The 12,550-nt window shown below is 36.6% G+C and overlaps 1 long non-coding RNA gene across 2 annotated transcripts; it reads right to left on the minus strand.

Annotated features, from left to right (window-relative positions):
- Nucleotides 1–4,669: 4,669 nt before the first annotated feature.
- LOC131554718 (uncharacterized) lies at nt 4,670–12,260 on the minus strand. Of its 2 annotated transcripts, none has more exons than XR_009274412.1 (3): nt 12,187–12,260; nt 7,769–7,890; nt 4,670–6,238 (listed from the first exon to the last, which is right to left on the minus strand). It is a non-coding gene; the product is annotated as an uncharacterized LOC131554718 (long non-coding RNA). The 2 variants fall into 2 exon arrangements; XR_009274411.1 differs by lacking the exon at nt 12,187–12,260 and adding an exon at nt 8,104–8,263.
- Nucleotides 12,261–12,550: the final 290 nt, after the last annotated feature.

The following is a 12,550-nucleotide window of genomic DNA, read 5'->3' on the forward strand; positions in this document are numbered from 1 at the left end:
GATGGAAATTACATGTCTTTGTCTGCTTAGGACAAGCTCTACTTATTTATGTTATTTAACTGCAAATATCTTATCCAGAAAAGGGAAAAAAAAGGATATTTTTCACTATAGTAATCCAGTCATAAGCATACTTGCTAAAGATGTAATCCTTTTCCAAAAGGATATTTCTTTAACAAAAACCCAAAGAGCCTCATTGTTACAGATCACAGTGGGAGACATTAGCCTCATATTCATTTATGAATGTTAAGGAATTATAATGGTTACAAGTACCTCTTTGTTTTCAAGTCAGTAGCAAAATCCAATTATTGATCATACTTGGTTGTCTGCAATGTTTACAGCAGACTGTATTCTTCTTTGAATAGTTACTAATTTATGCAAATGGTAACTTACTTGTGTTTGTAAGGGGAAAGATTATAATGGTTGAACATTCCTTAAGGGATTACTGGAACTCTGGAATTTTAAAAAATATTATGGTAGTGTCATAGAATGGTTTGGATTGAAAGGGACCTTAAAGATCACCTGGTTCCCCTCCCATTCCCTGCTGGTGATAGGGGCACATGTCACTAGACCAGCTTGCTCAGAGCTCTATCCAAACTGACCTTAAACTCTTCCAAGGATGGGCCACCCACAAATTCTCTGGGCCACCTGTTCCAGTGTCTCACCACCCTCACAGTAAAGAATAATTTTTTTCCTAATATATAACCTAAATCTACTCTCTTTTAGTAGAATTAAGCCATTTCCCCTCACTCGGTCACTACATGCCCCAGTAAATAGTGACTCTTCATCTTCCTGCAGGCTCCCTTCAGGTATTGAAGACTGCAATAAGGCCACTCTTAAGCATTTTCTTTTCCAGGCTGAACAAACCCAATTCTCCCAGTACTCTTAATACAGAAGGTGTTCCATCCCTCTATTGAACTTGGCAGCCCCCTGAACTTGTTTCAACAGGTCTGTACTTTCATCATGAATTTTTGGGGAAAGTTTTATTTGTCATAGAAAAGTACTATTCTGAAGACGATAGCTCCATAAAAACTAGGTTTATATTGCACCAGAAGGAGTTTTGCAGCCACAGCAATTCTGATCTGGTGCAAAAAATACGGGTTTTCTCTCCACAGTCTATAGGAATTTCTGAGGGGCATGAAAACCGGCAGACTACTGAATGTCTAGGACACTAAATGATTGTGATGATAGTTGTATCCCCATAAACATGTTTTCAAAAACTGTGTGTTATATAGTAGTGTTTTCAGAAAATACTAGCCAGAAACCTGGTAAAATGATTTAAATATCTACTGCACAAGCATCTAAACAGCGTTTCAATTCCATCACAATTTTGAAATGTATGGTTTGATTATGTTGTATAGTCTCCAAATACTAGTGACAAACAATAATAGTGAAGCTTATAAGTGCTACTTATAAGTTCTCTCCTCATAGAAGAACAAATTTTTTTTTCTATTTTTATTGCTCTAATTTCATTTTTATGTTATTCTATTTTTAGACAATTATTTAATTCTGAAGTTGAGAGATTATTGCCAAATTCAGAATCCAAGTGAAAAATATAGTCTTAACCTAAAGCATGGCAGCTTATTCTCATATTCTTGTAAATTTATTTTCTGGCTGATGTCTTCCCTTGAGCATTAAATTACCTGAAGAAAAGCATAATTGTTATGGGCCTTGTAACAAAGTCAGAAATGGTCATATTCAACATAACCTTGCAGTATTCTATTTGTATTTGTATTTCATTTGTATTGTATTTGTATTTCATTCAAAAGTTGAGTATTTAGTATATCTCAGGAGGTAATTGTTGTTGAAATATTGCAGCAAGCTGTAGAGGTTTCTATTGGGGTGACAAAAAGATGCACTGTTGACTTTGCACCAATTAGTTAGTATGCACAGAAGTAGTCACTGCAGATGAAGTGTTTCAGAGATGAACTTTTCAAGTGGCACAGTGTCCATTAGAATGGATCACAAGAAAGAGAACAACCTCGAATCCTGTGTCCAGTTCTGGGCCCCTCAGTACTGGAAAGACATTGAGGTGCTGGTGTGTGTCCAGAGAAAACCAAGAAAGTGGTGAAGGTGCTGGAGCAGCTGAGGGAGCTGGGGGTGTTTGGCCTGGTAAAAAGAGGGTTTAAAAAGGATCTTCTCACTCTCTACAACAACCTGAAACTAAGTTGCAGCAAGGTGGGGGTCAGTATCTTCGCCCAGGTAAAAAGAATCAAGGTGAGTAGAAATATCCTTAGGTTGTTTCAGGGGAGGTTTAGATTGTATATTAGGAAAAATTTCCTTGCAGAAAGGGTTGTCAAGCATTGGTACAGGCTTTTCAGGCAAGTGGTGGAGTCATCATAGCTGGAAGAGCTCAAAAAATTTGTGAGTGTGGCACTCAGGGACATAGTGGTGAACGTGATGGAGCTGGATTAATGTTTGTAACTGATGATCTTATGCTGGTTTTCAACATAAATATTTCTATGATTCTACTGTTACTATAAGTTGTTTGGCTTCAAAGAAGCTATAATTTCTTTTGTGTTTTCTGAATAGTGTCCCAGGTACATTACTGGTGTCAAGGCACCATGAGGGCCATTGGCTCCCTGGTGCTGGAGCTTCAGGGCTGCTGGGATCAACCTTATCCCTGTAAAGGCAGGATCCATCCACCAGGGTCTGTCCCAGGACCCATCAGCCAGAGTCCAGTGTGATAGTGGTCACAAGGGTTGTCAGGGTGAGAGGCGAGAATGTTGATTCCACGATCAGAAGGCTTGATTTATTATTTTATTATATATATACTACATTATAACTATACTAAAAAGAAATAGAAGGAAAAGTTCTCAGAAGCTAGCTAAGCTAAGAATAGAAAAGAATGAATAACAAAGTTCTCTGTCCCGGCAGAAAGCGAGAGCAGCTCTGCCATGAGTGGTCAGTAAACCCAAACATCCACAGGAGACCAATCCCGGATCCACCTGTTGCATTCCACAGCAGCAGATAACCATTGTTTACACTTTGTTGCTGAGGCCACAGATTCTCAGAAGGCAGAAAAATCCCAAGAAAGGATTTTTCACAAAAGATGTCTGTGACAGTCCAGCCCTCCCCAGCAGCAGGACAACTGTGAGGCAATGGAGCAGCCCCACCTTTGGGCACCTGGCACAGCCCAGGGGATGTGTGAAGGTGGGGATGGGATCTGCAGGAGAGTCTGGCTCAGCTGGGCAGGACAGGGCTGAGGGAAGCTGGAGACAGCCCTGCTGTGGCATGCCTGGGGCAGGGCTGACATTGCTGGGGGGTGACATGGGGCTCCAGGCTTTGGGCAGGGTGGAGGGAGATGCAAGGGGTTTGGAGGGACACCCAGGCCTGGTGCTGCCCCCAGGGCCTTGACACAGAAAATTCTGTGTTAAACTCTGATCAGGCTTTCATTTCCTCGAGGAAACACAAGTGACTTTATATTTTAAAAAGCTGGGGCTTTTGAAAAGAGAAGTTCAAGAATTTTTTTTCCAAGTTACAATTTTAAAATAATAATCTATTCTAACTTCATATCCTATTATTATGATCAGATTTTATGTTACATTAAGAATACCTCCAATGCAAGCACAGTGATCAGTTCTTTTAAAACAGTGTTTGTGCTTCTCAATTTGAGGTTTGAGGAGAGACATGGTCTTGTCAGGAGACAGAGAAAATTTCCATTGGTGACAGATTTAATGCATGCACTGAAAAATTTTGATATACACACAAATTATCTCACATTAAGAATGAAAAATAACATGTCCTTTTTTTTGCTGTGTTTTCTCTTGTGCTATAACTGTGTTTTGCTGGAAGGTGCAACTCAGCCAGAGGGAGTGAGGTCATGCACTTGCTAACTGCTGGCTGTCATATATTGGATCAATACACAGTTTTTTGGAGCAGCAGCCCTCTCCTGAGGGAAAGAAGCAGAATGGGAGGACTCAGAAGTCTCCACACCAAGAAGAGAAGCAGACACACTATAAAGAGAAAGAGCCAATACACAGGCAGTTTCCAGAGGTCTCCAGTGCACTGCTTGGAATTATTCATTACTCAGCAAGACACTAAACATTGCTGTACTCAGAGCAAGAGTGAGGTGAAAGAAAAGACCTACCTCTGAGATGAAACAGTGGGCAGTGAGGACTTCTAATACTCTTTTCATTTTGATTTGATCTGACCAACTTGATCTGAGCTTCTGTTCCACAGAAGTCATTGTATTGTAGTATATCCTTCAAAAAAAATGTAATGTCAGCAGTCCAGAGTCCTTTCAGTATTTTTAGTATAACACTTTAAAGAAAAGGTATTGATATACACAGTTTAATTACACAGTCAGGATTCCTGAATTTATCTCTGCATCCAAAAGGAATGTTGGGGAATCTCTTGAAAGTATGATTGATTCTGTTAAGTAGAAATCAATAAGACAATCTTTGGTCCCACCCTCAGAAAGATGAGATTTATTAGTATCCTTTTTAGCTCAATGAATGTTTTTTGATATGTATAAATTAAATCCTGCATCCAAATTTTTCAGGACATATTATTTAAATACCAGGTAATAGGACCTACAGATGGATCTGCCTGAGGACATTACCAGATTATAAATACTTAATTTTAATATTAAAGCTCTGGTAGAATTTTCTCCCTTCTAATTAATTAAAAATAAGTACAACTGAACAAGAGAGAGAGAAAAAGAAAGAGAACCATTTAAGAAATGTTATTATGACATCCCATCAAAACAGAATTCTTTACAAGCTCATTTTCTTTAACATATCCTTTTTCAAAATGTATCAGAATTGTTAGGTAATATTCCCCATTTGCTTCACTATATTCTTGTAAAATATTTCATAATATTTAAAAGAAAATAATCAAAACTTGTGTTACTGATTTCCTTTTAGATAATGGAATAATGAAGAGATTGCAGGTTGTATAGACCTCTCAGGAACAATGTTAATAAATGTAAAAAAGGTTAAATATCTGGCAGAACAGGGACTTGCAATTAAGTGTTGCAGATTATGTTTAAAATAACATTTGTTCTACATCTAATGTGAGCCAAGAGACTGACTAAAAATTGCTTCCTAGATTATACTCTATTCCCAGAAAATTAAAATAATAATCTCTCCCTTGAGTGTTTAGAGGAACTGTATTGAAGAGAAGATTTTTAACATCTCTTTGATTTTTTCCTTGTAATATTATCATCTGTGATTACTAGACAGAAGTATGAATTTTCAGTTTACAGGGCAATCTCGTTCGTTCCAGAGATCTAGTATATGAACATTTATCTAAATATGGAAGTGAATAAATTCCAGAGAGATTAACACCACTTTTTTTATCCAACCATCAAGATAATCATAAATGAAACCTGGACACAGAATCCTTCACCTGGAAATTCCAAGTCAATCAATTCATGAATGGTGGCTATAAACTGGTATCTGGTTACTGTCAAATTGTCTTGACTTTGATGCTTCACTTGAGTCAGACCAAACGGTAAGAAAATGATTCTATGATTACAGTATGTGCTTTCAGTAGCATTTGTATTTCATTAAAGGTGACATTACTACCCAAGTTCCAAAACATAGGTCATTTATTAAAGTGACTTTATATCCTGATGTATTGGGTTTGTGTGGCTTTGGTTTTTGGTAACGGGGCAGTTACAGGGATGGCTTCCATGAGAAGTTACTAGAAGCTTCCTCAGTGTCCAGCACAGCCAATCCCTGGTGGTTCCATAGGCAGAAATGTCAATTAGACATGGTGGCAATGCCTCTGTGATAACACATTTTAGAAGAAATCTAAACAAAAAGTTGTTGTGCAGCTGTAATTGTGACTAGAGAAGAGCAGAGCAAGAACATGGGAATCGAACAACCATGCGGGCACAAAGGTCAGTGGAAAAAGGGGGAAAGGAGGTGCCCCAGTCCCTGGAGCTGAGATCCCTCTGCAGCTCATGGTGCAGCCCATGGTGAAGCAGCTGTGCCCCTGCAGGCGGAGGAGGTCCGTGGGGATGCAGAGATTCACCCCCAGCCCACGGAGGAGGAGCTGACGATGGAGTGACTGGATGCCTGGAGGAGGTTGTGAGCCCACGGGAGAGAGGGGGTCTGCTCCCCTAATGGAACAGCCTGTCCTTGAAAGACTGCACCCTATGGAAGAGTCATCCACACTGCAGCAGTTCGTGGAGAGCTGTAGCTCTTGAGATGGATCCACGCCGGAGAAGTTAATGGAGACCCGTCTTCCATGGGAGGGACCCAACAGTGCAGCAGGGGAACGACTTGTCTCCCTGAGCAGAAGGAGAAACCACGGGTGATGAACTGAGCATAACCCCAATCCCTGCACCACTGGGGGAGGAGAGAGAGCTGGGAAGGAAGGGGGGGAGGACGGGTGTTTTTTAGGCACTTATTTTAATTATTATCCTGATGTCATTCTGTTATTGATAAATTCAACTCATACCTCTAAACTGAGCCTGTTTTGCCTGTGAGAATATTTGATAAGTGGATTCTCCCAACCTTAACTCAACCCTTTTTCTCCTCTGTCCAGCTGCAGAGAGGAGAGAGTGAACAGCTTTTGTGGGTATCTGGCATTCAGCACATTTTCTACTTTCATATACCATAATTTTTTCCATTTTTTTGTAGTTGCTGATTTTATTGAAACTTATGGGCTGTTTTGAAATATTTGTTCCTAGATGATTATAAAGTTAGCATTAACATTAAGTGGCCTTAATGCTCTGTTCTGTGAACACTTAATGGAACTGATTGAAGACTAGATAATTATTGATATTTTAGTCAGTGTAAGACTAAAACATTCCTAAGTTAAACACACTATTAAGTTGCTTTAAATTCTTTTTTTTCTGTATTCTCAACACGCATTAACTGACTTGAATTTTAATGGAAAAAAACCCCCATCATAACTGATATAACTCTATAGCAAGAATTTTGTTCTGGGTTCCGATGCAAGGTAGTAATTTTGCTTTGGTCAATACTTTACAAGGAGTATGACAGGCTTCTGCACTCCCTGTTTGAAAATTGGAGCCAAAATTCAGTAGAAGTGGAAAATATATTTTTTAGTTTCTTTTTTCCTTAGAAACTGTGTTAATACTGTATTGCCAGAGAGGATTGAGCTTTCTTTAGACTTAAAGTATGCTTATTTAAAAGACATAGGACCATTCATGTAATGCCAGATAACTAGATAGAATATAGGTGCTATGAATCTCCACTTACAGAACTTGAGAATCTTCTTGAATGACTGCAACACAAACTTTATATTAAAGCCCCTCTCAGTCCCCTGTGAGCTGTGCATATCCTGCACGCATCCTTGCAGCCACAAGGACTATCAGGGTATCCAACCACATTCTAGCAGACTATTGGCAAAATGCTTGATTTTGTACTGTTTCCCTCTTTTCTCTCCTCCTCTTTAATCCTTCATTTTTAGACTGAAAAAAACAAGCTGTTGCACATGGAAGCAAGCATTGAGTGAAGAAGTGTCTATAATGATCTCAATAAATTCCTCAAATACCTGACATTCAGCCTAGAGGTTTTACACCTTGTCTTTGTTCAAAAGAGGATTTCATGTGTGAAAAAACTGTGTTTTCTATAAAATATCCTGTGTCTACCCATGAGAGGATACAGTCCATTATACTGCCTTTTCTTTAATGTGTGAATATCTTCTTCTTAAACTAATAAAAAATAGCTTTTGTGGAATGCAAAATTAAAATCAAAATACTGTTTCTTTTACTATAGGGCTTGCTATAATAATGATTAGAACTGTTATTATGAATATTTTGTTATCACAAAACCAGGAAATTCTTTCTAACCCTTGATGTGAGCTCTTCAACATGAGGTTTTTGAGTTGGGCACATGTCTTCATTCTCTTATCCTTAACTGATTCTTCTTCCCCATGCCTCTGTCCTGACATTACACTTCAACTGAAGAAAAGCTGTGAAAATGAGAAAAATATTACATTAAAAAAATTACACTGTGATGATGAACACTTTAATAATTGAGTTATCACTAAATATCATGCCACCTTTATGATGTCATGCAGGTGTTCAGAGTTCCTTTGCCTCTGAGGGTTAGGCTGCCAAGTTATTAACTGATGATTAATAAGAAGCACCACACAGCATCAGTAAAACAGTAAGTTTTGACTTACATCAGTAAGTTTGAAGATGTATTCAGTGTCTTTATTAGCCAGCTCTCTGCTGCTTCTGACTCATCACGTTATCGCAGTTCTCATCAGATCATATAATTGGAAAATTAACAAGGAAAGACACACAACTTTAAACTTCTTGTTGCAAATTTTTGAATGTCTATTATTGGATATACATATGCATACACACACACATATATGTCTATATAAAGAGAATGTAATTGTTTTTGGAGAAATATCTTATTAAAAGTATGTCCAATGGAAATATATTTTACTATTCCCTTTTTTTCTTCTTGCCTTCAAGTTACAAATGAGAATATAAATTTCACTCTGTGGATTTTGAGATCTAAATCTATGTTTGAGATCCTAATCTGTCTACCTATACCATCCATAAAGATGTGGTCAATATACTTACTGGAGTCAAGGGCACAATTCTCCTTATTCTAAAGTAGATATCTAAACCAAGCTAAATGAACCATAACCCAAAAGTTCCTCTTTCTTTTTTTTCTTTTCTATAAAGGATGTCAGCTCACTGTGGCTCTCATTTCCGGACACCTTTTTTGTGATCATATAAAGCTGGATTACTACAAGCACTTTCACAATATTTGAATAGTAAGCTTACATGAATTTAACCATGCTTCTGATTTTTTCCATTCACTGTTCTGGTATATTCTTTTCTAACTTTTTACTTTATTAGGTAATAGCTGTGGAATGAGAGAGAGAGAAGATTAATGTACCAAAAATGAGAGTAGTCAAAGCTGTAGACAAAAGGGAAATATATGTATCTACATATATTGTCATATGGCCTATTTAATAATAAGAAAATTATTTTCAGATAGCTAAATCATAAGTCTTAAGACTGACATTCTTAATGCTAGAGTTAAAAACTTGTAAAAAGACTTAATAAAAAAAAAAAAGGCAGAGAGACACTCCAGACAAAACAATCCTTGAAAGCTGTCAACACAAGCCAAAAGGGAAATCCCTGCAGGTATATAAACATGCCGGTAGAAACCTTGGAGATTTTTCTCATTTGGGGTTCTGTCTAGTAAGAATCGGCGTTCCGCATGGCAAACACCCACACAGCCAATGTGATACCTGTTCCTTGACTTGCATGAAAGATTCTTCTATTAAAGAAAAAGATCCAGTTAAAGCTAGTCATAGAAATTTTATTACTACACATTTCTTATTATAAACTTAATATAACTTCATAAATCAGGCACTGCTTAATTCTCTCTTGTATCATTGGTTTCAAGATAATGGGCAAAAAGGCATTTCAAGCAGAGCATAATAAACCTGAAGTAGTTCACTTAAACTATCATTTTACCTAAATATTAAAATATGTTTATTTGGGTTGTTTGGGGGTTTTTTTCTGGAATGTATTATTAACAGTACAAAAGAGCAATAATTATCTGTAGGGGTTGCTATATTTATATCCAGCTATCAGATATCAGGAAATGGCTTCCTCTCATAACATATTACATCATCATGAATTATTAGTCATTGCTAATAAAATATTGATCTTGTGTCTATAAAGTGTTTTCTAGAGACTGGATATAGGTCATCTCAAAAAAATACTAGTGCTCTGGCATTATTTTCAGCTACCTTCCTCTACTGTATTTCAATAAATCACTCTGATTAGCTGTGCCAAATATTCCAAAATACAAAATAAGAGTGTAGAAATAGAATTGTCCTGTCTGGCGCAACTTCACAGATCAAATAATTTAGAAATAATTATATTAGTGATGACAGCGGCCTTTGGCAAACTGAAAATGAAAACAAAAAAAAAAAAAAAGCAAAAAAGAAAAAAGAAAATGGGAGGAAATAAAAGGTGTCCTTGAAGTCCATTTCTGCTCACACTTTGAAAAAATTCTCTGTTCAGCTGGGTGAAATGCCCTTTTTCAGTAGCACATAAAATAGCTTTTGATGAGCCACAGATCTTCCCTTTTGTTATTATTTTCCATCTTATTAAATTAAGACTTTATATCAGGAATAGTAATTTCACATAAAAATGCCTAGAGCCAAGCTGCCAAAACTTTTGCTATGGTCTTGCAATCACAGTTGCTTAGCCATAATTGACCTATTACTTTAGGAACAAAGATCACTTGCTGAATCATACAGATACTGTACAATTTGCATAAAGATGAGAAAATGTTCTTGAGTTTATGGAATATTGAATAACTTTTCTAAAGACTGTTTAGTTTTCCCTGATATTAGAAAATTACTGTTTCCTTTCCTCAGGTTTTACTATTGAACACAATGTATTTTTTCCTAACTGAATAATACTTAGGTAATAATAATGTCTTAGCTATAGAGAACTAAAATAGAAAGTCAGGCTACAAAATACTCAAGCTCTGAGATGCCTTTTATTTTTCCAGAGTAATGTATTCCATCTACATGCACGATCAAATGATAAATTTCATCCCCAGGCTTAATCAAACATCTCATCACAAATCTATTTTACATCATACAGACAACCACAATAAATTAAAATGAGTCTTTTAAAAATATCAGCTACATGTTAAAAATACTTTTTGCTTGTTTTTATTTACCATTCTTAAGTGCCTGACACAGAACTGTGTTACATAATTGTGAGTGGGCAATTGTCCTTGTCTGTTCTGTGAATTAGATATGCATAGCATTTATGATTCTCTTCCCATAAAATACATTCACAATTATGTCCTTAAAGTCTCTCAGCATACCATGTAGACTGTGCTTCTGTGTCCAGGTGAACCTTTTCTCAAGTCAAGTAGAAATGTCTAACAGGAACTTGAAATCAACCTTTATGGTTCTCACCACTTGAGTTTGGAGCCCCATTATTTTTTCAGAACAGATCACACTTTTTACCCTGTTCATCTCATATTTTCTAATAATAAGGACATAAATCAAATGAAACAAACACCGTAAAAGTGTGGGAAAATGGTGGGTTTCATACTCTGCTCGTTTCAAAAGCTGATGCTATTTTTAAGAGACCCCTCCGAGAAGTAAAAAATTTTAAAAAAGCCTTTGATTAGCTTCAAAGGTTTTGGGTAGTCTGTTGAATTTTCCAGTATATAAAATAAAAAAAAAAGTGTTGAGAAATATGGTTTATAGTTTAATTTAATTCTGCCAGACTCTACCTGAATTACTGTCAGGATTTTTATTCCCAGAATTTAAAATGAACCAACCTTTCAGCAGACTTACAGGGCTCTAAAAAGCATACTTTACAAAATGAGATAGAAAAAAATTTTACTTCTTAAGAAGATTGGAAAAATATATAAAAAAAGGTAATGCAACAGATTTAATATTAAGAGTTCAGAAAAATCTTATAACAAATGTTGAAGAATGGTCAAAAAGAAGATGGAATTTATATATTATATTAATTGCTCAGGACCGGGGGGAACAAAACAGAAAATACTTGAATTAGACATCGTGAATTCCAATTGTTTCCATTTATTTATTCTTAGAATAAAAAAAATTCTTTCTCAAAAAACTGGCATTGATTATTATGTGTTGAATGCAATGCAGTGTATTCAGTGACTAAGGAAAACAAACAAATTAATGTCCACATCAGCAGAATAAATGAAATATAATGGAACAATATAAAGAGTATACTTTGGCCCACAAACCCTTCCCATCTTTTTTACCTTCCATTTCATAATATTATCAGCTGTTTTCTAGATCACCAATTTCTTTTTTGATCTGGGCCAGTAAGCCTCTCACCCAAATAGAAACCAAGTATATCAGAAGTGAGATACATCAATTTCGAAGGTGTTGTTTTTCACTCTTACTAAAATAAAAGAGGCTTTCATATTGAAAACCTGTTGGATTTCTGATAGAACAGCGTCTCTTATGGGCATTAACAAAGACAATTGTGCTTCCAAAGCCAAAATTTCTTTGAAAGTCTGATTTCCAGGACATAAAAACGATCCATAAATTCTCATAGACTCTAAATATACACAGCAATAATTCTGAAATTAAGAAACTTTAAAAATGAAAAATACATAAGGCTGTCAAAAGATAAACACAACAGGTAAATTTGAAATAGGCCAGATTTGACCAGGAATACAGGAATCAAAATGTTGCCATCTTATTGCAAAGCTCCCATACCTTCTCAGTGACTTCCTATAAAGCTCCTCACAGCACTGACTCCTCCTTCTTCCTCACAACACAACCAACAAACCCCAAGCCTCTCCTCACCCAGCTACCCCACGCTTTTGTAGCACTCATCCTTATTGGACACAGCTGTGGCCTGTTAAGGGCAGGGCTGTTCCTAATCTTTGGTGATTAGTGCAGCTGCAACTCCTCAGGGTTGAGATTGACTTCTGCACTATTCTCTTACATTCTATCCGTCCACATCAAAATATGGAAAGATTCTTTTTTTTTTTTTTTTTTTTCTTAATTTGATTATTTTGGAGTCATCTGGCCCAACCTCCCTGCTGAAGCAGGGTCATCCTAGAGCGCATAGCACAGA

Source organism: Ammospiza caudacuta, chromosome 2 (genome assembly GCF_027887145.1).
Source record: "Ammospiza caudacuta isolate bAmmCau1 chromosome 2, bAmmCau1.pri, whole genome shotgun sequence".
In the NCBI taxonomy this organism is placed as follows: Eukaryota; Metazoa; Chordata; class Aves; order Passeriformes; family Passerellidae; genus Ammospiza; species Ammospiza caudacuta.